This window comes from Sinohyriopsis cumingii, chromosome 5, assembly GCF_028554795.1.
Source record: "Sinohyriopsis cumingii isolate HCF-2022 chromosome 5, ASM2855479v2, whole genome shotgun sequence".
Taxonomy (NCBI): Eukaryota; Metazoa; Mollusca; class Bivalvia; order Unionida; family Unionidae; genus Sinohyriopsis; species Sinohyriopsis cumingii.
Genome location: NC_142965.1, coordinates 8089366 through 8104558, shown reverse-complemented (window position 1 = coordinate 8104558; position 15193 = coordinate 8089366). Strand labels below are relative to the sequence as shown.

The following is a 15193-nucleotide window of genomic DNA, read 5'->3' as shown; positions in this document are numbered from 1 at the left end:
ATTGGGATTGGGGGGTAAATGCGGGGTGAATAGTTCTTGCCAACGATGGTATTCCATCCATCGTTTTTAGGGCACTAAAGCTAGTTTTCGTCCTTCCATGGGGTTGTCAGGGGTCGATTCTGAGATCTTGGGACTTCAGAGGGTCTTTTTATCTTGCTCCCACCAGTCCCCTCAACATGGTTCCTAAGACTCCTTTCAGCAATGGACCTAACAAGAGGGGTAAAATTCCTCCACGTTGGACCAACATCTTCTTCTTTTGACGAATGGGAATTTTCTTTTGAACCATTTGGCGAAGAACGTGACGATGTTTGCCTAAGCATTGTTTCTGGTGTTTGGACAAAGGGATCGTGCCTTTGAAGACGTTCAAACAACATTCGCACACGGTATCGATGACCTCTTTGGAGGCTGATTGAATGAGTTTTTTTCGTAGAGGTGGAGAAGCTTTGGACAGGACAGATAACATGTCCCCATGTTTGACTAAACGAGGAGGCAGTCCTTTCCTTTTCTTTCCTTGGGGTTGTTTAGAAGAGGGATGTTTTCTGGAGGGTGACATCTTTGAGTCTTCAGCACCAAAATCACTGATACCCCCGACTTGGTCACAGGCCTTTTTTATACTGGAACGCGTCGCCACTGGTTGTCTTTACGGCGTATCAACTTCAGGACAGGCATGACACGTCGTGCAGGGGTAGGTAACGGACTAAATCGAGCCAGTTCCTGCTTGGACAAATCCAGTAAACTTTGTAACATGCCCGATCTTTCTTGGACTTTGATTTTTTGGAGAAGGTACTTTGTGAGCAGCGGCCACTGCCGCTAAATTGGAGGGACCTGCCACTGGGGAAGTTCTTGGGGTTATCAACGGAGATGTTCTTGGTGTGATCAACGTCTCCAAGTACTCTTCAGTTCTTGGTGACATCAACGGAGAAGTGAATGAACCTGAGGCTACCGGAGACGCGGTCACCGCCTTTGCAGGTCGTGGTTTGCGAGTGTAAGGTTGCGTCCTGGCCGAAGTGCCTCTCTTACGACTAGTTTTCTTCTGTGGACTTTTCTTTTTCTGTGGATTTTTTCTGTTTCTTTTTCTGGGGGCTTCTTTTCTTTTTCCGGGGTGGTGTCTGGTAAGAGGAGGGTCCCGCCACTGGAGAAGTTCTTGGAGACACGGGTCTCCTTGGGGACCTGGCCTTGGCACCGTGGCTCTTTTTCTTCTTCTTGGAGCTTCGTTTGACTTTTTCCTTGGGGAGAAGTTTGGGAGCATTAGGATCCCATCTTAAGAGAGAGCGAATGATGACACCTCCTAGAGTACAGCTTCCTCCAGGTTTCAAAATGATTTGTTTTTTGGTTTGAGTGTCGATGCGAGGATCGGCCAGTTGGGTGAAAGCGACTTTGTTTCAATCAAAAAAGCGTTTGGTTTGATGAGGAATCTGAATGATCCCTTGGAGTAATAAACGTTCCGTCACCGTGAACCATCGTAAGACTTCTTTGAGACAAGCTTCTAAGACACGAGCCCGTATTTGTGGATTTTTTTCTCGACTGATGCCATACAAGGCACGAATCAATTTGACGGGAAGATGCGACTGAAGGGACGTCATGTTGACGCTGTGTGAGAAATGTCTGAGGTTTTTATAGATTTTTTTGTTGAGTGAAGTTAAGTCGAGGACGGAGACGTGTACAGGACAGGCCCTCCGTCTTGGCACCAGTGGTGAAACAAGTGGGTACGAAATCGCAAATCCTCGGGGGTCGTAGGTTTCAAATCGACGAGTAAATAGGCGTGTGGAGTTTGAGTGGCATCGTCGTACGCCTGAGTCAGCCAAGGCGTTCCTAACTGTTTGGCTAAGACTTGCACTTGCGATTTATCTCGAGGGCTTTTAAACAAGACCACGTAATGTGCATTGAGACTGATGGTGCGATAGGCTTTACTTTGTTGAAACAAATTTTTGGTGATGTAAACGACACTAGCATTACGGTGATGCCCTTTGCGCGTGAACCACAGTTTAATTTCTTCTTCGTCTTCTCCTAACATGTCGTCGAAAATGACCAAATGGGTTTGACGGGAGTCAGAGACGATTCCGTCGTCTTCTTTAGGAATGCCTTCCACAAACACGATGGAATCGCCTTGACTTTCTCGCAAGAGGCTGTACGCCGATTGCCACTCTTTGTAACACCACACGATGTGTTGAGGTGGACGATCGATCAAATGATGTTTATGTTTGATCAAACGTTTGACGAATTCGGTTTTGCCTGAACCGCTAGGTCCAGTAATGAGCATGTTAAAGGGATGGCGAAGATACAAAGCCTCCCAACTGGCACGAACTATTTGTTCGTCGATGACTTTGACAGTAGAGGAAGAGGGAGCAGAGACAGCAGAAGTAGCTATTGTGTTAGGAATGTCACTTGTGACACGAAAACAAACAAGACAAGAGTTTATATACTTTTTACAGGACACGTTTATTGAATGTTTTAAACATGAACACGAAAGACAAAAATACATAAAAGCCAAAGGCTTAAGTAGAACGATAAAAGGCACATGATAACCATCAACGTGGAATAAACACAAGTGTCTGTACAACATGTTTTGGGTAATGTTCTGACCAGTTCTATAAGGGGTAAGGTCACACAAGTGTCCTCCCGAAAGGGTCTTTCAGGGATGTCCACGACAGTCCTATCCTGGGTGACGAGTTCTTCTGGCACTGTCACTAACACAGGTTGAAAAGTAACTTTTTTCCTTGAACAACTCGTGCATACTGGGCTACTTCTTGGGTCCAAGCCTCAAAACCCCCCTTTTTCCAGTCACGGACATCTGTCCAATGGGGGTGTAAGTCACAAGCTACACACACATCGTCATACACGTCTTCGGTAGCTAAAAGTTGACGAATCTTTTTTTTCCTGTTTTGGTCGAGAAGTATCCAGATGAAAACGCAAGGCTTTGAGCAAAAGGAGTCTTTCGTGACCATTTAAAGCCATTGGGGTGATAAGTACTGTTCGTAAAGAGTCTACAAGGAATCGGCTGGTAAACGAAATCCCAGAAAACAAGTCACTAAGACACACACCACTTGTCGACCCAAATTGAATGGATACAGTTCTTGTAATAATTGATGGTAATGATCCACGGTTTGAATATGGTCATTGAGTTCCTTCCACTGAATCTGTTCAATTACATGTGATAAAAGTCGTGGCATGGCAGCCTGTTTTTATACTCTCTTTGTTTCGGAAACAATACACGTACTTTCTACCCAGAGATCTTCGTTCTCCAGTGGGGAATCTAAATGTTGCATACTGTAACCTAAACATCAGAGTTGGTTTAGAAGTTTCCTCTTCCGCTAAGCAGATTCCACGTAAAATATGTTGGTAATCCTTTAACTTGTCTTCCTCAATGCGTTGCACTAGGTTAATCTCAAAGTAACCAAAATGATCAACACGTGGATCATCGGGGGCCTGGAAGTATTGAACAAGGTCTGACCACTGAAACAATTTCTGACGAATCAGTTCTCTTATACCATTCAGTGGTTAAAGATCTGGTGACGTAACGGATGCAGCTGTTCTTTACGTTTGACTTGTATTTTGACCAGCTCTCGGTAAATGCGTTCTCTCAACTCCACAGACAAAGCACGAATGTTCTCTTGTAAAGTATCCATGAATAGGTCATACTAAATCCTCTTTTGTCTGATACAAGAAATGTACCGTTTGCACAGACATGGTTTTCCTTCAGCGTCGAATTTAAATCGTTTAGTTACTAATTTACACATTACAATTCGTTCAGAAGTTTCCTCTTTCACTAAGTTGACATTGTGTACAAGATGTTGGTAATTCGTTAACTCTTCCTCTGGAATTCGATCCAGTAAGTTTACAATGTAGTAGATAGAATCATCAATAGCAAACCAATCCTTTTTAAAACTAGGGGATCGTTGATCAATGTCTGTCCAATGGAACACTTTCAACTGAATCAGTCCTTGTATAGCATTCAGGTACCAGTGGTTCAAACACCGGTGACGTAACGGATGCAATTGTTCTTTACGTTTGACTTGTATTTTGACCAGCTCTTGGTAAATCCTTTCTCTCAACTCCACAGGCAAAGCACGAATGTTCTCTTGTAAAGTATCCATAAACAGGTTATGGTAAGTTACTTGAATGTCTCGGTCCCACTAAGGGTAACCAATTCGGTGACCATCGAGCATGTTCTAAGAAAGCCGAATCTTGCGGTTCCCAGTTGTAAAGTGACACACCGCAACTGAAGCACTTGACTTTATCCCCTTCGCCCAAGTAGAACAATCCGGCTCTGGCTAATTCTTCGGGGGTTGGTCCTCCCAGATACTTAGGCCATATTCCTTTGAACGAATGAAGACGATTTTCAAAGTCGCAGTATTCCGACAAACGCACAGGAAACGAATATTCGTCTTTCACAGGTTCGTTTCGATGAGGGTTGGGTGACATGGACAGGAGTTTGCTCAGGGCTGGATGACATCCGTAGGGGGATAGACGTGAAGGTGAACATCCACCTTTAAAATGTAACCCAGTAAAGTGTCCAAGACGACAAACAGGATCGTTTTCGCATCCCTCAGGTTTGGCACGCACAGCATCACTTTCCATGATAGGGGTAGTGAGAACAAAATTCCCATGATGCTTTACGGCATCGCTAAGGTCACAGCGTACAGCATCGTTTCCATCGCAAGGCTGACAATCCCATTCCACTTCAGAAGTCCCACACTTGAAGTGTACCTGTCTGAACTTGTTTTGTATTTCTCTGAAAGTATTCATCTTGTTCGCTTGGTCTTGGTAGTCACAATGAACTATCGATCTTGCCTAGGGTTCCTTTTTATATACTGACCAATACCAACGTGTCCATACGGTAAGGTAAAATGATTGGGAAGTCGCACTCGCTTCTGGTACACGATTTGATAGACTTTTTCTAAGGACCGACTGACGATTTGGTGAGTGGGTAAACGTACAATCTTGTTGGGTTGATAGGTGGTCACTTTAAAGTGTTCATCTTAACTAGACTGCAAAGCTTCTTTCAATACGCCAAAGTTCACCACTCGACTGGTACGATAATTCAGAGTCAATCCTTTCACTTTACACGTCGTGTGCACTTCTTGTTTGTCCCGGTATTCGTAACCGTAATTTTTAGGACCACCACTGGCGAAACTTAGAATCTTGTCGTCGGGGTGCTCGTCTGTCCAGGCTCCTAAACGGTCTCCTTCGATGTCAGGGTGCTGTTGACTCGGGTGATCGATGCAAATGCAACTGTCCGTGTCAAAGTACAGGACACGTTCCCCTAACAGTTCTAAAGATTCGTACAATTTTAAGCGAGCATGAGCTGTCACGTAAGCCGCAATGATGACATTTCCAAAGGGGTCGTCTTGTACAAAGTCCAGATCTTCTTCGTAATTCACTAAGATCAAATCCTCGCGAACGACGTCCACGTGTTTCATGTATTTGGTTTTGTCGTGAATCATCTGGAAGTAGAGGGAAGGTTCGGTCAAATATTCCGTCTTGGGTAAACACGGTTGTTGTGCCATTTTTCCCCACAAGCAATTTAACATCACTTTGGCAAACGATCGCCTGCCTTCGTTTTTCTCGATGTGATCTAAAGGGATCCCTTCTTGTTCATGGTATTTCTCTTTGAATGTCTTTTGGTCTTCGGGAGTGTGACACCAGGACGGATAGCCGCTGGCTTCTTGCTTCAGTTTCAAAAAGGCATGCACGTAGTCTGCGAAAATGCCTTTCTGCGTGGGGTCACCGTTGTGGTATTGTTGTGTCTTGGGAAAGTGGCAAATTTCGTACACTTCTAACAGTTGATATTCCATGTCCAGAGCTTTGAACAATTCTACGCTGACCCAGGTTCCCGTCAAGGTGCGTTCTTCCTGGGTGTGCTGACAAGGCTGGTCTTGGTTGCACGTTTCGGCACAAGTACGGCACAAAGGAAACATCAGTTTGCCTTGACAATGGTGAGGTAACACGGGATGGTACAAGTAGGTGGGAGGCAAAACTTTGCACTTGATCAAACCTTCGTATTGTCGAATGTTTTTCAGGTCGATGTGTTCCGTGAACAATTGTGGGTGCCCTGCAGGAAAGCGACAATATTTGCATACGTAGGGATACAGCAAACACACGTCCAAGTACTTGATTTCTTCTCCTTTCTCTTCGTCGGCTTGGTATAGCAAACAGGTGGCATTGGTCCTTCCTCCGTACAAACTATCCCTCGGGTTCAGGGGGTCCATGAAATGGTAACTTTCCACGATTCGTTTAAATTCGGGATCAGTTTTCAAACGGTGATCGTATTCGTGTTCCCACATTTCCACCACTTGGTATCCTTCCTGTTCTAACGTTAGGCGCCGCTGACAAGTGGCCTGGTACAAGTCTTCCATGGTTCGTTGCAAAAACTGATTTTTAGTGCCACGGTCAGAGTAACAGACGGGACATCCGTGAAATAAGCAACCGTTAAACTCGTACACGATCTTGGGGTTTTCTAAGTCCCAGCCATCCAACGAATGCGTTAGAATGGTCTTTTCGCCCCCTCCGTTGCGGGCATGCTGAATCCATTTGTCTTCCTTGTCACACAAGTAATGTAACCAGCGTAGGGCTTTGACCGAGTATTGACGTTTGACATAGTTGGTCGTTTGAGGACTGATGACAGCCACGGTGTTTTCAGGCATGAATCATTGTCGGTACACTAAGGAACACGCTTTGGCAATTTTGCAAGCTTCTTTCAGAGGATCGACCACTCCGTGTTCCATGAACAGTTCTCGAAATTTTCCACAGCAACGCCTTAAAATGTCCACGTCGGAACGACAATACTTTAGCATTTCTTCCTGAAAGTCAAAAGGGTTCGAGGCATGGGTCTGGTACCAAGCGTAGAAAGCGTCTCGTTGTTCGGTACGCATGTTGTCGGGGTCGTAATAGTGAGCCTCAGGCAAATGGGGTAGAACGGCGTGTTGATTGGTTTCCGTACTGAAAAAGTGTGGAAAGTACCCTTTAGCCATTTCTGTCATTCCAAACGTTTCAGGCATTCGACTCAAAGGCATGGCCAAGTAACTCATCGAATCTTTAAACTGTACTTGTCCAACTTGCATGAAAATGATTTTGGCTCCGTTCAAAGTGACTTTAGGACGTTCGGTGCCATGTTTCGTATAGTATCTCAAAAGAAACTGTCCATCGTATCCGGAGAAATTGTGAGCCTTCACCGTGGCATGACGATGACAATCTCCGTAATGTTCGATGTCCTCTTGGCTCCACGTCTTGTCGACGGGGTCTAGGACCCATCGGGCGAAATCGGCTAGCGTGTTCGGTCCCCGAAAGATTTTTTCACGCCCTCCAGGAATCTTGCTGCAGTAAGGGCAATGACTCACGATAGGTTCTTTAATGCACTTTTCGCACGTCCGATGAGCCACGCAGAAATTAGGAATGTGAATGCCGGTCTCTTGCATGCATTCGAAATCGAAAAAGATGAAATTGTCTTTCTTCTTGTGTCCATCCTCTTTCTCTGGTTGGGGTTGGCATTTTTGCACGTAGCATTGTTGTTCCAAGTCCACGATGTGGTGACAAATGTGACATTTTTTCTTTCCTGAACATACGTGTGCCTTGGCACTATTGGCACGTATGCCTTGTCCACACGCGGGGCAGAATCTCAGGAGTTGACAAGCGCATTTCTTCTGTGAACCTTGCGCCTTCAAATGTTGTGGGTAACAGGCAGGGCTGACAAACGTGCGCTGACAAGTTGAACAATGCACTGGTTCTAGCCCTTCGCTCAGACAGGGTGGAGAGGCCAAACATCCTGAGCATTTCGAGCCACAATGCTTGTGTTGCTCTCGATTGTTATAGCCATAGTCACATTTCTCACAGTAATAACCGTATCCCAGGAATCCGGTAATACTGGTAATGTTATCGAAATGGTCATCGTGATGATAGACATGAATGTATTTTCCGTCCTTAAAGTCTTTCCCTCGAAACAACAGAGGCCCACGCATTTCTTGAGGGTGCACTTTCAAGGTGTAGCGTGGAGCTAAAATATCTTGCAATGTTTGCATCTCAGTAATGCCACAGGGTGTGTCTGTGGACAGGCCGGCTTGTTGTAACAGGAGTTCTGCTTCACTTCGTTGTTTGGCTCGGTCCGATTGTTGAATAGTTTTCCAGGTTCTTTTCCATTCTACCGTGTAGTTCTTTTTGGCATAGGTTCATCCCACCACGATGGCTCGGGCTAAACACATCTGGTCTTGAGGGTTGTGAATTCGGACGAGACTTGTTTTGGTGCTGCGAAGCTCGTCCACCAATACCATCTTTTTGCGTCCAGTCCCTTGAGGAGGAGAGACGTGGGTCATGTCCAGTGTGGCTTTTTCATCGGTGATGTCAAACTGGTCATTGGATTGTTGTACGTGTTAAATCTTGTGCATGACTTTGGAAGCAGTCAATTCTGCAGGGTTGCTAAACTCGATCCAAACAGGGGATTTCAAACCGTCGTGTTGTATGGAAAGTCTCAAGCGATCGTCTTCTTTGGGTTGACATTGTCGCTTGAGTGTGGTGAGCAAAGAATCCCACACCCCGGTGATGAACCCTTCTGCTTTCTCTAACGGTACTTCAGCCTTGAAATCTTTAAACTTCACCATGTATTTGTAAGCCGTGGTTCTAAATTTTCTAGAGGAGCGCTTTTCCGTCTCTCGAATGGAATAGTACTTTTCAGGTTGACTAAGGGTGGTGAACTTTGTTTAGAGGGTTCGGATTCTGGTTCACTCATGTCCTCTTCAAAATCACTGGCATGAATTTGTGCCAAGACTTCAGCCCTGGTACGAGGCGATAGATCACGTTTCTGCCTCTTACTTTCTTCTTCTTTCTTCTCAAATGAATTGGATCGTTTCATCTTGATAGCAAAACGTCCAATGACTAAAGTTTAAACACCATAGACTAATTTATAGTCATAGCAGACCAGCGTATATAAAAGGGTGTGTGTCTTGTCCTTTCACTATTCATTTCACTCTCTAACCGAGCACAACGATGGAAGAGACTACACAAATCGAACGTTTCATCAGAGCTTTGCGAGGTGTCATTAGAAAATTCTCTTCAGACCAGCCGACGGACTACTCTCCTTCCTTGCGAGATAAAAGTCAAGATACTTGCTATATCTGTCAGAAGAAAGGGCATTGGTCTTCAGAGTGTCCAGACCATCAAAAAAGAAAAAAAAAGGAGTTAGAAAAGACAAAAGTCAAGATACCTGTTATTATTGTCAAGAAAATGGACATTGGTCTCCAGATTGCCCAGAAAAGAAACAAGAGGAGTCAGAAGAAGAGAGTGATTCTTCAGAGAAAGAAGAAGAAGAAGAGGAGGAAGAAAGCAGCCAGGTTAAGAAAAAGAAACAGGAGAAGAAAAGAAGAAGGGAAGAAAGTGAGGAGGAAGAGGAGGAAAAGACTGTAAAGGTGAAGAAATTCAAAAAACAGATAGACTAAAGAATGAGACAGAAGAAGTCTATGAACTTTTTAAAGTGCTCTGTTGTGAATTGTGAATTGGATTGTAAATATTTATAAAAGAATAAATTAGGTATAAAAAGGTAAGTGTCTTTGGGTTTTGATTTTAAAATAAGAACGTACACTCGCTCACTCGTACACAAACACGTACTATAGGGGTAAAATGGTTGTGGGTTTTTTGTTTTTTTTTAGTTATTGGCAATTGAAAGTCTATTTCTTTTCGAGAGACGTGGGTGGCCCTGAAAAGGGCCTTTGGCGTTTGGTGTAGGGGTGAGTTTAAGCAATCAACTTTATCTGTCTTAAGCCTTTGCCACGGCCAAGTTGAAATCACTAAGGGTGGTACGGTAGGCTTAGTCACAGGGTTGGAGTGTTTAGCTCGGGAAGGTCGTATTCTCTTCGGTCGTAATAAAGAAGTCTGATACATTTGTTTCAGACTTCTTAACTTCATTAAAATGTCTAACAGTACCGTGACCGTTTGATTTTCACACCCTTGCTTCTTTGCTGCTGCTTCTTCTTCTTCTTGTTTTTTTTTCTTACCTCTTCTTCTTGCTGTTGTTGCTGTAGAAGAAAAGCTTGTTCAGCTTCTTTTTGCTGTTGTATAAATTTCTCCAATTCTTCTTTCTGTCTCTGTCTAAAATTCTCCACGTGCGGTAATGAAGAAGGTGACGAAGGTTCCGGAACAAATTCTTGCGAGGTAAGAAAATCCATAAAATCCCAATTCACCTCTTCTGAAAGTAAGTCCGGGTTCCCTTGGGTGGTCTCCACTGCTGGTGCACCCCAAGTGATCGTTTTCTGAGTTTCCGTCATGTTGAATAACTGTCGCATAGATTGACTGCACACAGGCGCTAACGAATCTATATAGACCACGTGACGTCACAGACTGCTCTCTTCGGATTGGATGCGGGCTGACTGAATTTTGTAACGCGTGTTTGGATTGGTCAACAAACTCAATCCGTTTCAATCCTACCTCTACCTATAAATAAGCGCAGTTCACTGCATTGATTAACCTGTTCTCGGCATCTCAACATGTGAACCGACGTACACTCTTCCACCCTTGTGTCAACGATGATGTTCCAGACGGAAATACCCATGTATGTCCGATCCAACTGGACAGTTGTCCATAGGACAGACCAGTCTGTGGATGCGTAGGATCTACGTAGAAAGACAAGGATGCCTCAAAAGGGTCCTGATTTACGGTCCTACAGTGAGACGCAGCCTAAGGACAAGAAGAAGACCAATGCAGTGCCCCTTATGTTAATGGATACATTAACATAAACCCAAAGGACCTTTTCAGGGCCACTCCAGTCTCTCGAAAAGAGATAGACTTTCAATTGCCTACCCCATTTTTTTTTTTTTATTTTTTTTATTTTTTTTTTTTAAAAATAGAGACCCATCAGGTCGGGACCCTATTAAAATAGGGTCCCGACCCTGTTCCATTTTCCCTTGTCGCTCAACAGTCCCAAAATATATTCCCCATGTTAAATTCCCATTGTCGCTCAACAGTCCCACGATTTATTCCCCATGTTAAATTCCCATTGTCGCCAGGGTACAAACTTTTTTCTCTAATGTTAAATTTTCCATTGTTGCCAGGGTACAACCCCCCTATTTTAACATTAAAGTCCCATCGTCGCTAGGGTATCCCCATTCACTACTCATGTGCATGTTTTATTTAGGAGGAAATGTACCGACTTAGTGATGTCTCTGTAACTGAATGAGTATCAATCACCTCACAATTCTAACTTTTGCACTCCTCAAATCACAATGGCATACCAACTCTTTGTTAAGAAAACTATTTATTGTTATAATATTATAAAACAATACTGCAACATTAGAAGATAAATTTGAAATACTAGAATTTGAATAGGAATGATGCAAAATTAATTTTTTACAAAAGAAAATGAGTTTGTGTTTTCTTTCGTTTCACTATCACCAAATGCCACTAAATTTGTAATTTTTAAAACAAAATCATTTTCCACTACTGCTTCTTCTGAGATTATAGTATCGGTACATTTTATATAAAAGAAATTGTTTTAATAATATATGGAATTTATTTTCAAACTTTTAACAATTATTTTACTGATATGAACCAAGAAATATCAAATACCTTGCCCAACGGATTGCTGTACGTAAGTGTATGAAAAGTACGAGGAAAGATGTTCACTAAGGAATTGCAGAGTCGGTGTAATTTAGGGGTAGAACATTTTTTGTGTACTCAAAACATTGCTGTTGATAGTGCAGTAATATTTTCTAACGGAAAGGTATAATACTCGATATTATGGTGTTGATGGAGGAGACGAATTTACGTGCAAGCATGATGAGGTAATTCTGCAATTGTTCTATGCAATTAGTATCATTTCCTCCCGTTCGACATCACCATCCAAGTAAATATTAATTGCTCCCCTTTACGTGGCTGTTTCTACAGGATTAAACCTTTAAATTTATTATGTTTCAACTAGTTTATTTCAACTTGTTGTGGATACTGGAAAATATTTTTATTGACCTGGAAATCGATGCGCCATAAGGAATCTGTCATTTTATGTAAATTTGTGTAAGCGCAAATTATATCCCGGAGATTTCATTGCTATAGTAGTCAATATTGATAATTATATAAAAGAAGGTGTGTTGATAATTATATAAAAGAAGGTGTGTCGGCTGCAAAAGATAATTTTATTTGTGCATGACTGTCTTTGTCTAGTTTTCTTGGTTTAAACCGCTTGGTTTCAATGTACTAAGGCGGCGTATCCAGTAAGATGCATTTTCTTCCTGGTTTGGGAACTCCATTTGGTGTTGTGAGCAATTGCAATAAGTTATACCACTGAAAGTGTGGCCATGGGAGGAGAACTGTTCTGCGACCGGATATCTGTACACCTTCTTTGTCATCCAATCAGATATATGAAGGTTGATCCTTTAGTGTAGCTTTTCAGTTTATCCGACATACTAAAAGGTACAGATCTTACATGTGGTGAGATAAATTACATTCTTTGTCTTGCACGTCTTGTTTGGACCATGTATGTTTAGTACTTTTCTAGTAACTGTGCTAGAAAATGTCCTGATCTCTATCATATTTTTACAGGTTTTGCATCTTTTATCGACACAGGGTGGTCTTGATTAGTGATTGGCGTTAGCTTCGCACTGAATAGGATGTCCTTGAGGTTTTTGGTCTCCGGTAGTCTATTACCGGTTTGTTAGGGAGGATTAACATTAGTGTGTCCGACGATTCCACGATGAGCCAGTGTTTCCCGATGATTTTACAGCCTTTGGGGTTGTCTGGATGGTAGGTCAGGATAAATGCTATCCTATCAGCCTTTACCTTCTTTCCATATTTTTGTAGGTCGTCGCTGTTTGTTTGTTTGACCCTTTGGGTTGCCTCCGTAATCAGGTCTTTGTCATAGCCGTGGTAAATTAAATGTTTAGATAGCTCTTCAGACCTTTTCAGGAATGTTTCATCGTCGGAGCAAATTCTGCCTATCCTCAGTTCCTGGCTATATGGGATGTTCCTGATGCAGTGTTTTGGATTATAGCTGCCTGAAAGGAGATACTAGTGTTTGTCGGTTGGTTTCGAGTAAATGTCTGTATGGAGTTTGTTTTCTTCCATTCTGCTTGTTGTGTCCAGGAAAACGTGGTTTGAGTTAGAGACTTCTGCCGTGAATTATACTGAGGGATGGAAGTTGTTTGCCTTTGTTATGAAACCATCCAGACGTTCTCTTCCATGTTGCCACTTCATTTCTATATCATCGATGACGCGTTTTCGTGTTCCTGTACTGATGATTAGTCTGTGCGAAACATTATGGCAAAGAAGGGTTGCCGTACAGAAATGGTAGATTTGATCCGGTTTGGGGTGTTATAAGGCAGAGCATCACAAGTAGGTCATTTAGTAACGAGGCGATCGGAGTAAAATGACTTGATCAAGAACACACAGCGAAAGCTGCTTTTATGTTAAGATTCTAAAGTGCACCATTTTCATCACGAGTTAGGCCTCTAACCATAGAGCTATTGCGGTTCATGTTTCCTTTAAGTTTGGATAAATCGCAAACTTAAAAAAATTAGACCAAACATTGTACGCAGTAACTGCTTCGGTGGTCTAAGTGGTTAGAGAGTCAGCCCCGGACGCAGAAGGTTGCTGGTTTGAACTGAGTCATACCAAAGACTTACAAAATGGTACAAGTAGTTGCCTTGCTTGGCGCGCAGCATTAATTGGTTAGTGTTAAGGCTGGTCGGTCTAGTGTCACGAAATTAGACTGGGTGGGACATGATGCCAAAGGACTGCAACATGATTCCTCTATGCTATACATCATTATAAACACTGCATACGTCGTAGCGATATGACTCATAATGTGTGCATATTGTGTGTGTGATTTGGAATATTAATATAGCTTTAACAATTTTACAGTCATATTGCTACGATGTCTGCAGTGTCGCAGTTTATAGCGATGTTTTAGCACTGGGGCATCATGCCGCAGACATGTAGCATGATGTCCCACCCAGTTATATTATCCTGACACCAGGCAGAAAAAGTCCTAACACTAACCTCTTAATGCTGAGCGCCAAGCGAGGCAGCTGTTAGTGCCATTTTTATGTCTTTGGTACAATTAGGTCTGGGGCGGTTAACTTAGATTGTTAAAACTACGCAAAAATCAAACACACAAACACACACGACTGCAAACCTAACTCATAATCACCCACCCCATCCCCGAATTCACCTCCCAAGTTCGTTTGTTTTTGTTTTCTTCGCACAAGGCTTCGTATATACATTAGGCTACTGGGCATGGATTTAAGTACGAAAAATATTAACGGTTAGACTTTTTTCGGTCAAATTATATTTTCAGTTTTGACATGGACCCTACAGTGCGTCATACATTTTGGAACTTGCTGGTGGGCAATTTCATCCGAGGATTTGGCCTGATTTTCAACGAACCATCTGTTCAAAGAATAGGTTCTATAGCAGATCAAAGGGATGCAAAAAAAGTGGGTATATGTGGGAATTTTTCTGTCTTTTCTTCTGTCTCTCATAAAGATTCTTGTCTAGCGATATACTGAAGAAAACGAACATTAACCATCGGATATTAATGATTACATTTATTTGATTTCCGCTCATTTACATGGATCTTTTTTATTATGGTCTTGTGAATATTTTGCATCACGTGATCATAAGTCGATGCACCTCATTCACTATTACAACGTACTGATTGCCGACAAAGAAAAAAGAACAGACTAGTAACGGGCAAAATCAATCTCTTGGCAGTGAAGTTTATTTATAAATGTTATGTACGAAAGACAGAACAGTAAACAAAAAGATACAAATACATTTGCAGTTGCGATACAACACTGTATTATTTGTTTCTTTCTAGGGTTTTAATGTTTACCGCTCCGGCATTTTTCATATCTCTGACTGGCTGGAATTGAGGGTATAATTGCATACGCCTATTACGACACCCTAGGATGTAATCCCCTGGCTTCTAAGCAAATACATAACCCTAATCACGTGTTTTCATACTTACATGGATGTTACTGTACTAAACAAGTATTGATTTTATATAAAAAAACTGTCATTGGATACAATAGATTATTTTAGTATAAAAGTTGATATGGCGAAATGAGCCTTTCCAAATAAATTCAGAACCTTCATAGAAGAAATAGTTTTAGTTCAGAGTCTTGTGTTTTCTATATATGTACTAACCTAAAGTTATAACCAGTCACGTAAGGGCAAATGGCCCCAATCCCATACGGGCACATGGCCCCAGTCACATACG

At 42.4% G+C, this 15193-nt stretch overlaps 1 pseudogene; it reads left to right on the top strand.

The window, feature by feature from the left end:
- LOC149798596 (sodium-coupled monocarboxylate transporter 1-like) overlaps positions 1-15193 on the top strand; it is a 38987-nt pseudogene that overhangs the window by 17828 nt on the left and 5966 nt on the right.